Source organism: Plecotus auritus (assembly GCF_963455305.1).
Source record: "Plecotus auritus genome assembly, chromosome: 6".
Taxonomy (NCBI): Eukaryota; Metazoa; Chordata; class Mammalia; order Chiroptera; family Vespertilionidae; genus Plecotus; species Plecotus auritus.
The window spans coordinates 47,128,532-47,147,665 of NC_137773.1; positions in this window are offsets into that span (position 1 = coordinate 47,128,532).

The following is a 19,134-nucleotide window of genomic DNA, read 5'->3' on the forward strand; positions in this document are numbered from 1 at the left end:
TGAGGTTTCTCTCTCTCCCTTTCTCTTCCTCTCTGAAATCAATAAAAATATATTTTTAAAAAAGTAAAGGGGGTCAAATATATGGTGATGGAAGATATGACTTTGGGTGGTAAACACACAATGCAATATACAGGTGATATAACATAGAAATATTGAAACCTGTGTAATCTTATTAATCAGTTTCACCCCAATAACATTTTTAAAAGAGCTGTCATAGTGGACACAGCTAGGCTTTTGTGCTATCCTGTTTAACATAAACATTTTCACAGATCATTAAAGTCAAACAAGGCCACTCTATAGCCATGAAGGGTCAAGAAAAATATTAGGTTATTTCACAAACAATGCAAAAACATAGACCAATTCATGGTTATGGTGGAAATCACAAAATTGAATAAATATTCTTGTGTGCTGGTTAATATGAATGGCAGCTGCTACTTTTCCACTCACAGTTTAGCCTTGCTTCATTCCTCATGGATATTCTGTCATCTTCATCCTCAAGTTGCTAAAAACCCTGTTACTCATTGTCACAGAAAGGCTATTGTTATGTTTAGAGGGATCTATAATTGTCTGCATACAGGATAATGTGCCATAAAAAGTATCTTGTAGGGTTTCATTATTCCAAAATAAAACTATACCTTGGAAGATACTTTTTAGTGTGTTGTGATACCTCTAAATAGAATTATGTTCTTTTCTTGTAAGACAGGACACTACCTGGTGTTTAAGATGCTCTTACACCCATTTCTGCTTAAATATACTGATATTCATCTTTTTGACACGGATTCTCCAGTTTAAATATAGCTCTAATAACATTTGGTCCTTACCAAGTTGCCAAGAATAATATGAAGAATAATTAAATAAAAGATGTGCTTTTCTTGCCTGAGAGTCACTACAATACTGTAATATTTGGAATCGCTGGGGTTTGAGAGCTAGGGAGAAGAGCTCTTAGGGGCAGTCATTTTAAATGATTTATCTCTCTGTGTCCATTTGTGATTTTGATACAACCTGGACAGCAGGATGGATATTATAAAACATTAAAGCATCTGGAAGTAGACCAAACTGTAACGGAAGGAAATTGCCTATTCTTATGGAGCGGATTTTATGCTACTTTTTTTTTAATATAAGTAAAGCACTCAAGAGACAATGGCATGGCCCTAAAATATTTTAAAAGTATAGATTAATCTATAAAATGCCACTTCTGGATGAAAAATCCTAGGCCAAAGAAAAGTACATGTTAGGATTCCACTTTTAAGCTCTAATAGAAAAAGAGAGACTTTTAAAATAATGGGCACAAATAAAACTGTGCTATTAAGTACTCATCCTCTTAAGCTTGAAACACATATCAACCTTCCTCAGGAAGAGAAAAAGGCCATTTTAACCAAGGATGAGTCATTCACTCAACACGACTCCACTGCGAGGGGCCTGGGGACATAAAACAATATCCATCTTCCCTGAAGATTTGTGTTTACTACAGGGGATGTGCATTCTTTTCATAACCAAGGAGAGGAAAAACAGGCATTATTGTTAACAGACTAAATAAAAGAATCCACTTTGGAATTCTAATTATTTTCAGATAAAAGTAACTGTTTTCTGACATTGGATCAATTAGCATGTATGAGTACGTATTTTCCACACACTATGGACAAAAAATAGAGTTAGCTGCATATTTTTGCTTTTGTCCATACATTTAAAATGTTTGAAATACTGAATGGGAGTGTGTGTGTGTGTGTGAGCGCGTGCACACCCGTGCATGCATACACACAGAAATCTGAACTATCAAAATTTTAATATCTCAATTTAAAGGCTGTGGCAACCTCTAATCACTTCAGCTGTGTTATGTTATTCTTTTGCTTTTCCTGACAGCTTTCCTCTCACATTGTCGCTAGCTTTAATTAAGTTTTCTCCTTTGACCTGAATGAAAACAAAAAAAATTGCAGTCTCAGTAAATTTTCTCAGTGTGCACACAGTTTGATCAGTTACTGCCTAGTATCTATTAATAAAGGTTTCACTGCTCTTGATTATTTTTATTGTTCCTGATTAGTAATTAGTAGGTCAAAAATATGGATTAAATGCTCTTGTGCAATGATTCCTAAACCTCTTGGGACTGTAATAATTTCCTGAAATACCTATTAAAAATGCAGGCTTGGTGTTTTCAGGGTATACAATGAAATAGACACTACAGGGGCAAAGCGTGGTAATATGTATTTTAACCATGATTCTCAGCTTTACCTAGGGCTTTGATAGAAATTCAGATTCTCAGAGCCCCACTCCAACCCACTAACTCAAAACCTGAATATTAAAAAGATATCAAGGTAAACCATACACCCCTTAAATTTTAAGAAATAGTCCCTATCACATCCTCTCACTAATGTTAGAAGAATGAAACATTTTAATGTTTTCCATGTGGAAGTACCTTTATTCTCAGTTTACAAATCAGAAAATTAAGAGCCAGACATATGATGTTGATAATGAAATGGGTCTTGATATTTAGTTTCCTACTCCCATCATCTTCAAAGATTTTTTGTGTGTTTTACAAAGCTCTCTGTCTAGACTCTAATGTTCACAGACATCCACGATATGGTATTGATCACCATTTTCATGTCTATTATTTCCTGACTCTTATGTGCTCATTTTTCATGCACTGATTCCCTTAAGTAACATATTGAACTCCATGTGATAGCCAATTTAGATCCCTCATCATTCAAAACTGTATTACACATATCAGGATTTGATTATTAAGGTCTTAGCAACAGAGGAACACAACCCATTAACACAACCCAATGAAATCCTTAAAACCATTTGAAGTATTATTCCATTATAATTTGTCCAGTGCAGTCTCTAACCATTGAGCAAGAACAGATTCCTATCTCTCTGAGTCTCCTTTGTCAACACTTATATGACTTTTCTATTGCTACTGTAACAAATAACCACAAACTATGTGGCTTAAAACAACACAAATTTTTTCTCACTGTATGAGAAGTCAAAAGTGTAAGCTCATGGGCCAACAGGGATATGTTTTTGTTCTTGTTGTTCTTCTTGTGTGTGTGTCTGCGTGTGTGTGTGTGTGTGTGTGTGTGTGTGTGTGTGTGTGGTTTCTGGAGGCTTCAGAGAATATGATGTTTCTTCAAAAAATTAAGAATAGAGCTACCATATGATCTAGAAACCCCTGTTCTGGGTATCTACTCCAAAAATTTGAAGACACTTATTCATAAAAGTATATGTACCCCTAGATTCACTGCAGTATTATCTTCAATAGCCAAGATATGGAAACAACCTAAGTGTCCTTGGACAGACAATTGAATAAAGAAGATGTGACATAGCCTGGCCGGTGAGGCTCAGTGGTTGAATGTCAACCTATGAACCAGGAGGTCATGGTTTGATTCCTGGTCAGGGCACATGCCCAGGGTTGTAGGCTCAGTCCTCAGTATGCGGCATGCAGGAGGCAGCCAATCAATGACTCTCTCTCATCATTGATGTTTCTATCTCCCTCCCCCTCTCCCTTCATCTCTGAAGTCAATAAAAATACATTTTATTTAAAAAATTTTAAAAATAGAAACAGGTACTCAAGGTCGAAGTGACACAAATATTTTTATGTTTAATATTTTAAATATTCCTATAAAGTATATTTTCACTCACAATTAATTTTCTTTTGCTGTCAAGCTTCATCAAGAAGCTGAGCACGCCACTTTAGTTCTGAAATCTTCTTAAATTTCTATTCCATTCAAGAATCAATTCAAAAACAGTAGTCGCCTTTTTATTTTAATTTCATAATTAGATTTTTCATGTTTGTTGTCAGTTTAGAACACTAAACTCTGGAATGTAACACATTTAAATACAAAATTTAAATATAGGATTCAAATATATTACCTTTCCAAACTCTATAGTAAACCTTTATTTTTATTTGAAGTAGTCCTGCCCTAACCATTCATCTTATTTTAATGCTTCCTTACTTAATACTGTATATTTATTTCTGCTTCACACCCATTTTCTTTCTAATATTTCATGTTATCAAGACCACTCTTAAAAAATATTTTTATTGATTTAAGAGAGGAAGGAAGAGGGAGAGAGAGATAGAAACATCAATGATGAGAGAGAATCATTGATCACCTCCCTCCCACATTCCCACTGGGTATTGAGCCTGCAACCCAGGCATGTGCCCTTGACTGGAATTGAACTGGGGACCCTTCAGTCTGCAGGCCGACTCTCTATCCATTGAGCCAAATCGGCTACGGCAGTGGTCGGCAAACTCATTCGTCAACAGAGCCAACTATCTACAGTACAATGATTGAAATTTCTTTTGAGAGCCAAATTTTTTAGACTTAAACTTCTTCTAAACTTCTTCAAAATAGACTCGCCCAGGCCATGGTATTTTGTGGAAGAGCCACACTCAAAGGGCCAAAGAGCCACATGTGGCTCGCGAGCCGCAGTTTGCTGACCACGGGTAGAGCAAGACCACTCTTAAATTAAATGATCCTATATAATAAAGAGCTAATATGCTAATTAGACCGAACAGCAGGGCAACCTTCTGGATGACCTTCCAGATGAAGCCGGAGCTGCGAGGGCAAGGCAGCCAGGGCTGCAAGGGCTGAGCCCCTTGCATGAATGTCATGCATCGGGCCTCTAGTGCCATTATAAAATCTGAAATGAGACTGAAGACAAACAGTGCTTTTATGTTCCTTAAACATTGTCACTGTGCATAATAGCATAAATTATAGCCACATAAAGAGCACACATAAAGAGCACACTTCTTTGGCAGAATGCTTAATTCAACAATGCACAAGTGATGTAAACTTCCAATAGCAATGTTCTTTGATAGAAGATTCAAATACAAGTTCAGACATTACTTTGGACAGCCTAGAATTCAGTTATTCAGTGATAATTAGTTCCTCTTGACTTGTAGAAAGTTATCCCCAGGAAAATTAGATTACATAATAAGTTACCCAGGATACATAACTCTTCAGTTAAGCTCAAAAACATATTTTACACTTTGCTGATGAAAACATTTATTTTTCATTCGTTGATAAGTGGACCTATGGTAATAAATTCATGGCCTTAATCTTTGCATTTTGTGATTATTAATATTTTTATTTTTCATATTATTTAATAGTATCTCCATTGAAATGTTGAAAAATGATTTGACATATAGCGGTATGGCCACTAATAAAATTGTTAATAAAATTATAATTTAGACAGAATATATACAAATGATAACATATTACTGGATTTATTACAATGTACAGATATTTTACATTATTTTACACTCATATTTCTTTCCCTCCTGCCTTCTGTTAGGTGCATGTCTCATAAAGCATGAAATTGACAGTTGGACAATGAGCTGCAATACATTATTCTTGTTGTTTTCTCCCTCATAGAGAGCAAATCTTGAACGGAAACATTTATTTTCAGTTGGGTACCTTCTCTACTGGTTTAAAAAGCACACACACAAAACAGCTCTCATTGAGTTTTTACATCCAATGTAAAAATCACTGGGCTTAAATGGCATTTAAAAAATCATGATTCTTTTCATAGAATGAAGTTTATGAAAAGGGGAAATGTTGGCTCATGGAAAAGAGATGAATGAATACAATGAACTGTAGGAGGGATTTATGACATATTATTTAGCATCGTAGACAGCCTAATAAATCACTGCCACAGTCAATGTGAAAAATACATTAGATGTCATTTGTTTTTCATCAGCCTATCTGGGTTCTTTTCAGATGTCATTTTCAAGATTTATATATTAGTTTTATTTTATAGTACAAAAGTTCTATTACTGATTACAAAGGAACTCTTAAACATGATAATGCTTTTTTAAAAATTTTGGGACTGCTCATGTGCATACTGTGAATCCCAGAAAGAAAAAAACAAACAAACAATGCAAGTCAACACAAAGCCCTCTGTAGCTGAATATCATAAAGTGACACTTTCTCATTAAATAGCACTGGCAGATCAAGCTCAAACATTCCATTACAATCTATAGAGACCTTTGTTCATTTTACATTATGCATAGTTTTCTAGGTTCTGCCCAGCTGTGTCTGCCTCAGTGTTGAATGCAATTATAAACTCCTAATGGTTTCATTCTGTCAACATGGTATTATGCTATGTGTAACAATCTATATCAAATTATGTTAAAATTGGTTTTGATGATGGAGATAATTAAAAAGAAGACCACAACTCAGGTACATTATAGTTTAAAATTATTCCAGCTGGGAAAATTTCCTGTTATCCTAACTACAATCCAAAATATCTAAAAGCTTTCTTGATGAATGGCTATAAAAAGCTCAAATGTTTGGGCCAAATTGACTGGAAAGAATATAGTTCAAAGAAACAGATATAAATAAGTACTTTCTTATATTTTGCTATATTAAACAATTAATATTTTACTAACTCCTTACTTGTTCCATTCATTTCAAAAGCAGAGGATTTTCACTAAATCAACTGGATAAAAGAAAATGTTCTAAACCCAAGTTTTTTATTCATTCCTATTAATATTGAGTTTAATACACTGTGGATTTAAATATTTTAGAGCATCCATTGCAGGGTTAATAATATTAAACTTGTTTTATTATTTACTGTCATGTAAACTTCAGATAAGCCAAAGTCAAACTTATTTAAAATTGAGGAAGTTTCATGTACTGTATACATTACTAAAGTAATGACAATGTTGGAGTATGTTAAAGAGTTTTAAGATGCATGTATAAAAGCCTATACTAAGTAAGGCGTTATTTTTTTCCCTTGGGTAATGAAAGAGGTATTTAGAATTTGAATCTTGCCCATTCAAATTAATTTAAAATGTGGATCAGGTCCTCTGGGTGCATTTACATTAACACAAAAAATTACATTTAAAAACGTTGTGTCCTCTTCTACCAAGTTAAATCAATGTGCTTGCATTTTCCCCGAAGGCCAACATCAATGCAAGAATGTAATTTTAGGAGTGAAGAACCTCTATAAACAATATTCTGCTTCCAATTTCAGGAAGGTGAAATCAAAAGATTGAATATGGTAACCTTGCGAGCATCTTAATTACTTTTATGTAAAAGAAGTTACCATTTCTGTACCATTTGATTATATAATCCATAAAGCTAAATACATGAAATAGAACATAGTCCCAAATCTGTGCACAAGTACTTATGATGAAATATAAATATTGTATTTGTACGTATGTCCATATACAAACACATATATATTTGTATTTACCAAATGTCTGAGCACATGGCCTGTCATTTCTATGTGCATTTTTCTAAAAGAGTCCTATACTATAGTCCAGTAGGAAAGACACACCTGAGAGATTAAACATGAATCCTGTCACAATTGTCATAACAATATTGAATCATTTTCTTAGAAAATCTAGACCTGTTTGGTAACTAAATAGGTACAATCATTTAGAGCTTGGAATCTAACAGTTACTGTGGGCCAAAATTCTAAGAGAATCCTCAAAGAGCACAGGATAGCGTAGTTGGGTTTTAAATTAAAAACAGCAGTTTGAATGAGAGCAGTTCTGCCAACCATTCTGCTGTGCGAGTGTAGGCATTGGATGGAGTAGGCAACGGGAGACACGATCCCACTCTAGTCAATGTTGTCAGTCACTTTCATTCCCACCTCTTGAGTTGTTTTACATATATTTAACTGTTTTCTTAATCAAAATTTCAACTTACATGTTAGTTATCCAATGTAAAGACGAAGAAAACAAATCTCAGAAAGTGTAAGTAACTTGCACATGAAGACGCATGTATTGATAGGCCTGTAATTGAAAGCCAACTCTGTTGTAATTTGCAAGTCTGTTCTGTGTTTGTAGTTACTCATATATATCTAGGCGTACGTAAGTCATTGCCTAAGTCATTTCACTCACACATATGTTGACATCTTTGTTATAAAAGTGATAAAAGCATAACATGATAGAGCTAAAAAGCTTTTAAGATCATATAACTGGTACCTGCTTTTTTATAGAGGAGACTAAGGCCAAATAAAGACAAAGGATATTTTTAAGACAAAATGGCTTTTAACAACAGATGCAGACCTAGAAGGCAGGTCAGCCAATAAAAGTTCCATTCATAGCAAAAATGACCATTTTCAATGACCATTTTTATGTGTATATTCAAATAATTTAGTGTAAAAGTAATTCAATCAACTATATCCTACATGTAGAGGAGGAAAAAAATTTTTCCTCTATCCTACTAGGTTCTCCTGGCTGGCCTGATAATCAAACTGACATGAGACAAATTAACAGCAAAAGAAACAATTTAACTACTTATACGTGGAAGTGGAGAGACACAGAGACAATAAAACCCAAGGGCAAAGGAGGCAGTGGAGACTTAAGTGCCATTTTGAGCTGAGGAATGGGATAGGGATCTGGGGCTTCTAAGGGAAGAGGGTAATTCACAGGATGATAAGAAGAACAGATGTTTTGTAATTAGATATTTGTCCTTCTATACAGGTATATCATTCAGATAAAAAGTTATTTATTTTTCTGGACAGGCCCACTAGCTAAATTCTTTAGGTAATAAGTGAAGGGATAAGTGTTTTTCTTGAATCTGCTGGGTCTTGATTGCCTTTAGCTTCATGCCCCTGTGGCATATTTTGGGGAGACTGGTTCTGAACCTCTTCATATGCCTTAGCAGGTAATTTTTGTTTAAATATTAGTTCACATGCCATAGACAGATTTGATTTTTATCCTCCCTCATTAGGTCTGACATTCCTTCTATTAGATTTATAGCTTTAGTTCTCATAGCAAATGTAGAGATAATGTATTCAAAATAAAATTGGAAACTTTTTTAAGGAAAGGGAGAAAATATGTTCACTTTGATACTTAATTTTATGGAATTCTTGAGGTTACTTTCTCAGTGAATTATTAAAAACATACCAAAGAACTGGATCTTAGGGGTTTAAGATCCAGTCCAACATTGGACTTGGTAGGTAGTTAAAGGTTAAGCAATGGACAGAATATGGAGAACATTCCAGGAAAGGTTCAGTGAAGACAGGACTCTGGCTTCCTACATGAGGATGGGGAATTTCAAGAAGTTGTAGGCAGTTGCTGGGTCACTGCGTGGAAGGGCAGCTAGAAAGAGGGTTGGTAGTGTGCCACCTGGCGCACATGATGGGGATAAAGTATTACTGTATTTATACTCCTATTGTTGAATAAGAAACAGATGGTGTGGGAGGATGTTTGGGGATGTTGCCATTTCATAATTGCTGGACATAGATGATAGACAATGCATTTGGAGAGCCTGGGTGTTTTCTCAGGATGCAGGCAGTTGTAACACCTTGAGGAAGCACAGTAGCACACAGGGCCCTGGCATTTGTACACAAAGATCAAGCCTTGCATAACTCCATGGAGTGCTTTTCCATAATGACCAAGAATTATGCAACTCTGGCCTCTCTGGGAGTTGACATACAAAAGAGAGCACAGAGTCAGTTTGATTTATAAGCCATCTACATTATTCTGGAATCAGAAAAATAAAGCTGAGTAAATATCATGCAGATATTTTCTACTGTACCATTATCTTATCTAATAAAGAGGGAATATGCTAATTGACACTCATGCCATCACAAAGATGGCATCACCCACAGCCAATAAAAAGGGAATATGCTAATTGACTGTCCCACCCTCAAAGATGGCGGGACCCACAGCCAATAAGGAGGAAATATGCTAATTGACTGCCACATCCTCAAAATGGCGGCGCCCACAGCCACAAGATGGCAGCGCCCAGTTCCCCCAGCCCTGCTGGCACACCTGCCTCCAGAGTCCCCCAGTCCCCTCAGCCCCCGAACTGCCCAGGGCCAGCCCAAGGCATAAGCAAGCCTCAGATGGCGGCTGCCCAGCTGCCCAGGACCACCAGAGGCTCAGGTAACCAGGGCTAGCCAAGGCTTGCGCTGCTAACAGTGGCAGCAGCAGAGGTGTGATGGGGCGTTGCCTTCCCCTGATAGCCAGGTTGCCTCCCGCTCCTGAGGGCTCCCAGACGGTGAGAGAGGGTAGGCTGGGCTGAGGGACCTGCTCTTCAGTGCATGAATTTTCATGCAGTGGGCCTCTAGTCCTATATAATAAAAAGCTAATATGCAAATTGACCGAATGGCTGAATTACCGGTCACTATGACGCACACTGACCACCAGGGGCAGACACTCAATGCAGGAGCTGCCCCCTGGTGGTCAGTGTGCTCCCACAGGGAGAGCACCACTCAGCCAGAAGCCAGGATCATGGCTGATGAGCACAGCAGTAGTGGTGAGAGCCTCTCTCGCCTCCGTGGCAATGCTAAGGATGTCCGACTGACAGCTTAGGCCTACTCCCCCGAGGGATCCTGGACCGTGAGAGGGTGCAGGCTGGACTGAGGGACCTCCCCCCTGCCCCAAGTGAATGAATTTCATGTACCAGGCCTCTAGTAAACATATAAACAACATAGTCATGTGCAACTAAACGATGGGGATACCTTCTGAAAAATATTTCATTAAGCAATTATGTCCTTGTGAGAACATCGTAGAATGTACTTAGCACTGTGTGTGAATGGTCTAGCCCAGTGGTTGGCAAACTCATTAGTCAACAGAGCCAAATATCAACAGTACAATGATTGAAATTTCTTTTGAGAGCCAAATTTTTTAAACTTAAACTTCTTCTAACACCACTTCTTCAAAATAGATTCGCCCAGGCCATGGTATTTTGTGGAAGAGCCACACTCAAGGGGCCAAAGAGCCACATGTGGCTCGCGAGCCGCGGTTTGCCGACCACGGGTCTAGCCTATTGCTCCTAGGCTACAAACCTGCATAGCATGTTACTGTACAAAATGACAAAAGTTTACATCAAGCATAAGAGAAAATGATGCAATCAGGAGATGTGGTAAGCATGAGATATATGAATCTGCTGCAGACATAACACTGTACAGTAAACTTTTTTTAATCAGTCCAAAGAATGTACTCTAAAATACATTCTAAATACACTAAAATATACCACAGTAAATACATAAACCAGCAACATAGTTGTTTATTATTACCAAATAGTATGCACTGTATGTAATTGTATGCACTATACTTTTTTAAAAAATATATTTTTATTGACTTCAGAGAGGAAGGGAAGGGGATAGAAACATCAATGGTGAGACAGAATCATTGATTGGCTGCCTCCTGCACAACGCTACTGGGGAGTGAGCCCACAACCCAGGCATATGCCCTTGACTGGAATCGAATCTGGGACCCTTCAGTCCATAGGCTAACGCGCTATCCACTGAGCCAAACCAGCTAAGGCATATGCACTATACTTTTATAGCACACCAGCATCACTACAAAAACATGAGTAATACATTGTACTATGAAGTTACAACCGCTAAGACAACACCAGGCAAGAGGAATTTTTCAACTCCATTATAATCTACTAGAGGCCTGGTGCACGAAATTCGTGCACAGGGTGTGTGTGTGTGTGTGTGTGTGTGTGTGTGTGTGTGTCCCTCAGCCCAGCCTGCATCCGCTCCAATCTGGGACCCCTCGAGGGATGTCCAACTGTCTGTTTAGGTCTGATCCGGGTGGGATCGGGCCTAAACAGGCAGTTGGACATCCCTCTCACAATCCAGGACTGCTGGCTCCCAACTGCTTGCCTGCCTGCCTGCGTGTCTGATTGCCCCTAACCACTTCTGCCTGCCAGCCTGATCACTCCCTAACCACTCCCCTGCCAGCCTGATTGAGGCCTAACTGCTCCCCTGCTGGCCCAATTGCCCCTAACTGCCCTCCCCTGCCAGCCTGGTCACCCCTAACTGCCCTCCCCTACCAGCCTGGTTGCCCCTAACTTTCCTCTCCTGCAGGCCTGGTTGCCCCCAACTGCCCTCCCCTGCAAGCCTGGTCCTCCCCCAACTGCCCTCTCCTGGAGGCCTGGGTCCCCCTCAACTGTCCTACCCTGGAGGCCTGGTCACCTCCAACTGCCCTCCTCTGCTGGCCCGGTCACCTCTAACTGCCCTCTCCTGCCAGCCTGGTTGCCCCTAACTGCTCTCCCCTGCTGGCCTAGTCCTCCCCAACTGCCCTCCCCTACAGGCTTGGTTGCCCCCAACTGCCCTCCCCTGCAGGCCCAGTCTCCCCCAACTGCCCCCCCCCCCTGCAGGCCTGATTGCCCCCAACTGCCCTCCCTTGCAAGCCTGGTCCCTCCCAACTGCCCTCCCCTGCTGGCCTGATTGCCCACAACTGCCCTCCCCTGCTGGACATCTTGTGGTGGCCATCTTGTGTCCACATGGGGGCAGCCAACTTTGACCACATGGGTCGGCCATCTTGTGTGTTGGAGTGACGGTCAATTTGCATATTGCTCTTTTATTAGATAGGATGAGATCACTGTCAAATATGCAGTCAGTCTATCACTGACCAAGACATTATGCAGCACATGACTGTAATATAATTATTACGTTTAATGATGTTATTTTGCTTCAGTCACTATAACAAGTACTAGTAGAAGGAACATGTACATTTTAATATTACTAATATGAATTATATCAATAATATTCTATGCACAGTAGAAGCTAAAGTATAAATACAGCCTTCAGTGATTTTGATAATAGAAAAAAAAAACAAAAAACTAATGAAAAGCTTGAGAGTTGGTCACTATTAAGAGACATAAATATAATCTCCTGTGTCATTCTGTGTTCCTGATAAGTAACTTAGGCTTCAAACAACCAGACACCAATATTACTAAAATTAAATGTCTTATTTTTTATATTTTTAGAGACAAAACTCAGTTTTGAATTGTTACAAACATATGGGTCTTTTTCTACAATCATATTTAATGTATACTGTATAATAATATTTCCTCTTTTTTATCTTAATTCTACTCAACTAAATTGATTAGCCCAAATAGCTGCAATAGTTCTATTTGCTTACATTTGGAAAACACTTCTCTTCAACACCACTTATGCTATGTATGAATGTCTTTTTAGAAACCCAAAAGGAAATGAAAATTATTATTCACACACTTTTAAAAAATTATTCAATAGCAAAAAGAGCATTTATGTTTATTTCACTTTGATATTTACAATAATGCTTTGATAGCGCACAAGTGAAAGGGCTTTTATTCTAGGAGAGGAACCTGGGATTTATGCATGCATAAGATCAGAGATTAGCGATTAATTAGAATTTGAAGGAAATAAATTGTTCTTGGTTCTAGGTGTGTAAGTAGTGGTAAGGGGATATGAAATGTCTTTTTTAATATATCACAGTTTGAACCATATACTTATGTTTTCAACATCCACTCCTCCTTCTCTTGCCTTCATAACATTACAAAAATGCTGGACAAGCAATCACCTATGACTCAGAAGCAGCAACCCCAGTTCCAGAGGTAGAGTCAGATATGAGTTGTTCACCATGGTATTGCCATTTTGCTAGTATTTGGCTGAGGAACCAAGGTTTAACTCAAACACAGTATATGATGTCTTTTAAAGATAGTGTTTGCTTCAAGAGCTACACATAACCTAAGTTGACTCTGATTCAATAGTAGGGAATACTTCTATTGCACCAGTATGTGAGGTCCTCACTCTCTTTTATGTTCTCTTTATAAACAAAGAAAAATATAGTCTATTCTATTATCAACAACTATGTTATGATGACAAGATGGCCTGACCTTAGCATTTGGCTGTCATTGTGAACAGCAGAAAGGAGAGGAAGCAAGAAATCAGAGTTCGTGACCACACACTGAGTCACTGGCTTCCAATTTAAGACAGATAAAAATATACTTATTACTTAATTCAAGGTGAATTAGATTTTCTGTTCCTTGCATTTGGTATGACACTACCCATATAAAGCATTAAGGCTGCTTTGTGGAGAAAGTAGGATGATGAAAGGATATTGTTTCACAGGACTTCAGAGAGCAACCACTTTTATGGAAAACCATGTCAATGGTGACCCTGGAGGTGTGCACTGAGGGGAACGATTTAACTATTGCTTATTGTATCAGCAAACCATTGGTTGTAATACTTTTCATATGTTAATAATATAAGGTCTTCAGAAACATTTCACATATATTATGCCACAGATTGCATTTGAAGACAAATTAAATGTGTTATGGTTGGCAAATTACCAAACATACATAAAATTATCTCCATTGGTATTTCCTGCTTCTGTAAAAAAACAAACAAACAAAAACATTCCAAACTTAGTTTTAAAAAATCCAAATTTTTATATTATAGTTCTGTAGGTCAGAAGTCAATAATGAATCTCAAGGGGCTAAATTCAAGATGTAGGCAAGGCTGATTCCTTCTGGAGGTCTTGGGGGAGAATATGTTTCTTGACTCTTTCAGTTTAGAGACTTTCGCCTTCCTTAACCCATGGTAACATCACTCTAACAACCCCCACTTCTGTAGGCATATTGTCTTGTATTTCATTGAGCCTCTTTGCCTTCCTGTTATAAGATCACTTGTATTAACATTTGAGACCCACTCCATCTCAAGATCTCAACTTAGTAGCATTTGCAAAGTTCCTTTTGTCATATCACCTAATATATCTAAGATTCTAAGGACTACAATACGGACATCTTTGAAGGGCCATAATTCAGACTACCACAATTGCATTATGGTATTTTTAGTTAGTGACATAGCTACTTTGTTTTATTTCCTAGTGATCAGCAATTTGAAGGCGATAGCATCGTTGTGAAATAAAGCACATGTTTATCACACCAGAATGATCACTGCTGGTTCTTTGGCTGTTATCTTATTTTGTGTCCTTTTTAGAAAAAAAATCTTTATTATTGAAAGTATTACATATGTCCCCTTTATTCCCCCACTGACTTCTTCTAGCTCGCCCCCAGCCCCTACCCCAGGCCTTCACCACCCTATTGTCTGTGTCCATGGGTTATATGTATATGCATTCATGTTCTTTGGTTGATCTATTCCCACCCACCCACCATCATTGATGTTTCTATCTATCCCTCTCACTTCTCCCCTCTCGAAAGATCAATAAAAACATGTTTAAAGCAAACTTTGGAGTGTACAAAGTAGAAAATGCCTGTCCCTACAAAAGAAGCCAGTCAAGAGTGGATTATCTTCTTATATTAAAATAATACACTTGTAAGATCTGTTTTTTTTTTATTTGAACAGTCCAATTTCTTATATCTTACAGATTTTTTACTTACAAGTTAATTGCCTTCACACAATTTTTTTTTTTTAGTTTGAAGTCCAATTAAGGTAGTTTGTTAACATTTGTTTTCTTGTTTTTCACTTTCACTTTGATTTCTACTTCACCTAGTTGCCCTTAAGTGCATGTATGTACCTGACATAAGTCTTTATTTTTCCCTTTTTCTTATTTACTTTGATGCTGTACTAGAATTTCAGAGTTTGGGAATCAATGCAGTCCAAATAAATTTTAAAGTATATAAATATTTTTATATACTAGAAATATGTCTCATTAAATAAATGGAGAATCCTAAATTCATAGCAGTAAAAGGAAGTGTACCCCTGCCTGTCTCTGAAGGCCCTGCATCCGTGCACTAGGACATAGCCAATCCCCACTCCACCAGACCTATTTGAAAAACCTAATTTAGTTGTGAACAACCAAGTGTGATGTTTGGTTTACTATTTATTTGTTTTTTAATGTTTTAAGTTTGTGAATAAATACCTTGATAAAACCTAAAATGCAAATATTTCTTAGTTTTCCATCTCTCTATAACCTTTCCTTACTTACAGAAGTGAGTTACTGGAGTGTTAAAAATGCTTTGATGGATATCTCAATAAAATTAAAACTAGCATAAAAGTAGACCAAGTGGTAAAAGGAATATTGAATTTCTGTTTATTGCACGTTTAACAATATGAAAGGTAGTAAAATGTAATTTTATGTTAGGTAATAATAAAAAATGTGTTCTATAACACCACATATTTATGAAATGCTTTCTGTTCCTTTGCTTAATTTCTGAATATGAGAACCAATAACACATTTTCTTCATTAGTTCTCTATTTCCTAGTGAAAGTGACATTTATTCATCCTTGAAGTATTAGCAATTTCCTGTTGCCAAATTATTACTTGTAACCAAGAACACATATGTACATAATATATTGTGATCACTAAATAAAGAGCTGAGATTAAATCAGATTCTAGAAAATGTCATTGATATTAATAAAGAAATAGTCATATGTTAATAAAGGCTGTTGTTTAGATGTACAGGTAAGGACAGGCTCATGAGATTATCCACAAATCTAAAGGAGGTAATAATTTTATTTAAACTTTAAGATTGAAATTTTCTTATATAATTTGTTGTATATGTGCTTTCCTTTTAGATATTACTATGTGGTACTTTCTTTATGGCTGAAGGGTAAAATCATATTTTTCACACTTTCTTAAGTGTTTAGTTTTCCTCCAGTTAAAATGAACCATATAAAAAAAACATTATTATTGTGGTGCACCACAATTTTAACAGCTAACATATGGAAAATATTCTCAGTTAAATATCAGTTAGCAGTTGTTGAAATTATTGATCTCTCTTTTAACCTTGTCAAAACAATTTGGAGTTAGAATGTGGAAACAGGCTTATAAAAAAAAGATTTTGATCTCACCATAAAGTCTGTGCAGCACATATTCCTAAATTAGAAGTGTGTACTGTGAATGATTGTCTTAGATTTATAATAATTATGATTAGTGATATTATAAAGAAAAAATTCATTTTTTCATTCTATATGTATGTAATTTTTTTCTAATTTCTATACATTTCGTGCCATATTCCAAATAGCTTTAGTTTTAAGCAATTGAAAACATTTGTATTTTATATATTATTTTTCTGTTTGTCAATTTTAATAATAGACTACATTTCTCAGGTGAGAGAGTCAGTATTAAATGAAACACAAACATAACTATTTGTCTTTCCATAGCTAGCCCAGAGACCTTAACATAAGACCATATTTAAAACATATTTAAAAAAACATAAGACCATACTTTATTTTTTATAATTATTTTCTTTATTGATTAAGGCAGTGGTCGGGAAACTCATTAGTCAAGGTATTACATGTGTCCTTAATTTCTCATTGCCCTCCCTCACCCCCCACTCATGCCCTCACTCCCCTGGTGTCTGTGTCTATTCGTTAGGCTTATATGCATGCATACAAGTCCTTTGGTTGATCTCTCCCCTTACCCCCACCTGCCCCTACCTTCCCTCTGAGGTTTGATGTTCTGATAGATGCTTCTCTGTCTCTGGATCTGTTTTCATTCATCAGTTTATGTTGTTCATTATATTCCACAAATATGTGAGCTCATGTGATATTTATCGTTCTCTGACTGGCTTATTTCGCTTAGCATAATGCTCTCCAGTTCCATCCATGCTGTTGCAAATGGTAAGAACTCCTTCTTTTTTACCACAGCATAGTATTCCATTGTGTAGATGTACCACAGATTTTCAATCCACTCATCTGCTGATGGGCACTTAAGCTGTTTCCAAATCTTAGCTATGGTAAATTGTGCTGCTATGACTGTACTTTAGAAATAGCTCATTACCTTGTGACTCATCAGCAGCTTCTAAAATTGCTGCCAAGTGAAAGGTTCAATACTCCACGTGAATGTCCAGAATTTCTCTGAGCAGTAGCTGAGGCAGTCCAGACATATTGTATTATTAAACCAAGTGGTGCCTTCCTCCTCTATATTAAACAAACACATAATCTATTTTCAAGCAATTTCTTAAAATCAATTTATGCTGAAAGGTAATTATTGATTTACACATTATTAAAGCTGTGAATAAGTTGGAAGATCATTTCATTTGACTCTGAAACCAGTTTCAGGGTAACTAAGCTGTACCCTGTGAGAACAAATTTACTAATCACAGTGTTTACATACAAAATTTACTAATTACAGTGTTTAACACTGGAGTTTAAAAAAGTAAAAACCCAGACCCACTGTATCCCATATACTCAGGTCAGCTCTTTTACATCTGTCTGCCTGTTTATCTACCATCTACCGATCACCTCTCCTCTATCATCCTTCTCTCCCTTCTTCCTCTCTTCCCCTCCAGCTCTTATTCTCACTCTCACTCTTTCCTTCCTTTTTTCTTCTATCTCCATGGTGCGTACACGACACATTTCTTAACATTTAAATAAATAAAATCCTTATTATAAGGATGTTTTTCCTGTAATATTTAAAACTTAAAGACCTTTTATAAAGTGTTACTGTCTTTTATTATGCATTATTTATCTTAGTGTGATGTCAACTATTTCATAAGGATTATGAATAAATTCTGCCTATTTAGTGAATATGACTTTTTATATAAAGTTAACATTTAGAAGAATATTGCTTCAAAATCCATCAAAATAAATATTCAATTGGATTAACTCAAATGAATTCTCATGCCTCCCTCTTTCTTAAATTAACCAAAGAATCTTAGCTGAACACTGTACTTTGGCTAAAAGCATCTTGACATTTTTGTTACTAGTGCAGAGGACATCAAATAAACTCAATTTGAGACTACAGTGAAGCGGAGGAGAAAAGAAAGAGACGAACAGAACAGAGCATCTGCAGTGACCAGCAACAATAAATTCAAATTGCTTATTAATATGAAGTTGAATATAAGGAAAACCTAATATTGGAAACTCATAACAAGCCTTATTCATAAAAGATACTGTCTACTGTGATTGCTTTAGGTGTGATGGCCTGTCAAAGTGGATTAGTATCTGATTTGAAGCCAAATGGGAAAAGTGTGACATTATTTCAATATTGTGATAGTATTTCAGATCAGTTTATTATTTTTCTTTATATATTTTGGCATGAGGAAACTTATGAATGCTAAACACCTTAAGTACTACTATGTCAAATAGATGGTGGCATTTACTTTATTTCATCTCCAAAGACACACTAAGGGTCTTTCTCAGATTTAAATGTGGCAAGTTGAGTTTTGCAAGAGTGATAAACTGATTTTAAGAGTATTTCAAATGTTCAGTAGAGAGTAATGGCCTCAATGAAATGTTCACACCATTTTGAATTTTTTTTATAACCCAGTGCTTCAAATATAAGCAAACTGATACACTAGACTTACAGAATATCTGAGATAAATTAGATGTCAAGTGTATATACTTGTGCACTTGTATATTATGGGCTTCGAAAGGAAGCCTTGGCTATGGCTGTATTTTGAATTACATAAGCCAGTAGTAAGTGCTTTTCAATTTGTTCTGACATGAGAGTTTTAATAAGCTCAAAATGCCATTGACATAGATTAT